Source organism: Limulus polyphemus, unplaced genomic scaffold (genome assembly GCF_000517525.1).
Source record: "Limulus polyphemus unplaced genomic scaffold, Limulus_polyphemus-2.1.2 Scaffold14760, whole genome shotgun sequence".
Taxonomy (NCBI): domain Eukaryota; kingdom Metazoa; phylum Arthropoda; class Merostomata; order Xiphosura; family Limulidae; genus Limulus; species Limulus polyphemus.
The window spans coordinates 4,093-6,764 of record NW_013680370.1 but is presented as its reverse complement, the minus strand read 5'-3'; the positions used below and the strand labels follow the sequence as shown (position 1 = coordinate 6,764).

Here is a 2,672-nt window from a genome sequence, read left to right as displayed (position 1 = left end):
ACAAGTTGTCATACAGAGTAGATGATCCCTGTTCACAAGTTGTTATAAAGAGCAGATGATCCCTGTTCACAAGTTGTCATACAGAGCAGATGATCCTTGTTCACAAGTTGTCATACAGAGTAGATGATCCCTGTTCACAAGTTGTTATAAAGAGCAGATGATCCTTGTTCACAAGTTGTCATACAGAGCAGATGATCCTTGTTCACAAGTTGTTATAAAGAGTAGATGATCCATATTCCCAAGTTGTTATAAAGAGCAGATGATCCATATTCACAAGTTGTCATACAGAGTAGGTGATCCTTGTTCACAAGTTGTTATAAAGAGTAGGTGATCCATGTTCACAAGTTGTTATAAAGAGCAGATGATCCCTGTTCACAAGTTGTTATGAAGAGCAGATGATTCCTGTTCACAAGTTGTTATAAGAGCAGATGATCCCTGTTCACAAGTTGTTATGAAGAGCAGATGATCCCTGTTCACAAGTTGTTGTGAAGAGCAGATGGTCTGTGTACACAATTTTTTTGATGTGAATTTGGGTAGTGGAGCTGATCTACATTTTTGAGCAGAAAGGACAGGCATATTTATAAGCAATAACTCTCTCATTATGGGTAGGTCAAAATGCATGTCATTACATTTTAGAGCTACATTCAAAATTTAAACTACCTTATTTTCATTGTATATGAATAAACGTGGTATACAAATGTAGTTAATAAACCAAATTTTAATATTATTTATGTTCTAAGTTCTTAATTTATAAGGAAATATTTAAAACATCTTCAATCTTCCCAGTATGAGAATTGTGATTTTATTATTTAAGCCTTTTCCAGTCTCTAATGTTATTTACCACCCCTCTGAGAAGTACGGAATTTAAAGTAAACTGCTTATTATAAAGTAGATATTATTTAGGCAAAGCAAAATATTTATAGACTTCTATCTTATTTGTTTACAGAGCCATAAATTAGAAAATCAGACCAACTTGCCATGCCCACCTGTCAAATCCTGTCTTTCACAGTTTGCCAATAACACTCTTTGACATTTTATACCATATTATTTATAACCAACAGAAAGCCAAAGTTGTAATCTATAAAATGATGTATCATACTAAATTGTTTTCTGCCCTGAATATCGTCCATTTTGCCTCCAGTTAGAAAATTACTCTTGTGGTATTAACATTGACAAGCTTAGCTATATTTCTAAAGGCTCTCTATTGCATAGTTAAAAAGCCTGTTGAATTTTGATAGTTATATGACATTGTTTACTTTGTGCGTGTTATTCTGTTCTTAGGTGCATTTATTTAATTAAATAAAAATTTTGTGTATCAGTACCGTTAGTATAAAACAGTAGGTTTAACTACTTTCATTGACAGTCAACAGCAAAAATACAAGTGGACCCAGGTAAGTACTATATTTCTTGTTTTTCATGTGTATTCTTTATCTATTATCATAAAAGTAACTAAAATGTAAAAATTAAAAACTTATTAGGCTAAATTAGGTAAGACAAAGAAAATTAATAATAACAATAATTTTTGGAAGCAGCTTGTGCATTACATAATGTAATATGGTAACTAGAGCTACATGTTTTTTACAACTTGTGTGGTGGGATTATTAGTTACACATGGGTCAAAGGGCAATAAAACAGTAAAATATAAGTATAAACACATGTATACTGTTACAATCTTTTAAGCTATTAAGGTTTTCTGTTACAAGTTGCAGTCATTCTAGACAGAAAAAAAAAGGGGGGGGGGTAATTTAGATGTATATTTTTTTATGGTGGTTATGAGATTGGTCAAATCAATTATTAAATGCATATTGAGAAAATAACAGATAAAATATAAAGTTCTGAAAAAAATGTTTATTTCTTTAAGATATAGTGAAATTGGACAGTTTTCAGGTGAAGAAAAGTATTTTTTAATCTAAACATGAAAATCACTTTTGACTTGGAGCAGTAACACTTTGACTGGTAATGTTTACTGAAAGCTTGCTAGATTTCGTGAAGATATACAAAACATATTAAAAGTTATAATATGGGAACTGATGGTTACTTTGTGGGCACAAGGTCGGTGTAATCCACCAAGCCCATAGTGAGAGGGCTTATGACCTCATTATATGGGCAATTTTATTTTTGTAAGACAAAAAGATGAAAAAGTCTCAAGGTATTTCTGAAAATATTCCGAGAGTCGCACATGGAAAAGCTCTTCTCAAAAGTTGTGCAACTTGGTCTCTAACTCCTTCACTGCAACGAGCACGTACGTGCCTTCCTGTAGAGCACTGCCACGTAAGTTAGAAATTTTGTACCGGCAAGAACAAAAAAGGATCTCCCTTTCCTTTGAACTTTCCGAATGCTTATCAGTTTTAGCTATGTAACAAAATATTAAAATGTATGTGTCTGTTTTTTTTAGTGTGCATCTAAAAGAATGCCGTTTGGGGGGGTTATTTGTAAATACGGTAGTGAAAGGGTTAAATCAATGATTCTTCACCGGAACAAGGTAGAAATAAATTCGATGACGAGGAACCCACTTTGAGACTAATAATGGCTGGAGACAGCTTGAGTGGGTAATGAAGAAAAACTTTAATATAAGTTTAACATAACAGCAAATGTACAACGTTTCGACAAGGTTTTGTCATTATCAGGGACACAAAAACCTGTTGAAAACTTTTTCATTTTCTTTTTTTTTT

General features: G+C 32.6%; 1 long non-coding RNA gene across 1 annotated transcript in view; it reads left to right on the top strand.

Moving 5' to 3' along the window:
- Positions 1 to 1,357: 1,357 nt before the first annotated feature.
- LOC111084217 overlaps positions 1,358 to 2,672 on the top strand; it is a 3,066-nt gene continuing 1,751 nt past the window's right edge. The window contains exon 1 of the long non-coding RNA XR_002609450.1: positions 1,358 to 1,391. This is a non-coding gene — a long non-coding RNA (uncharacterized LOC111084217). The remainder of the gene's footprint in view (positions 1,392 to 2,672) is intronic.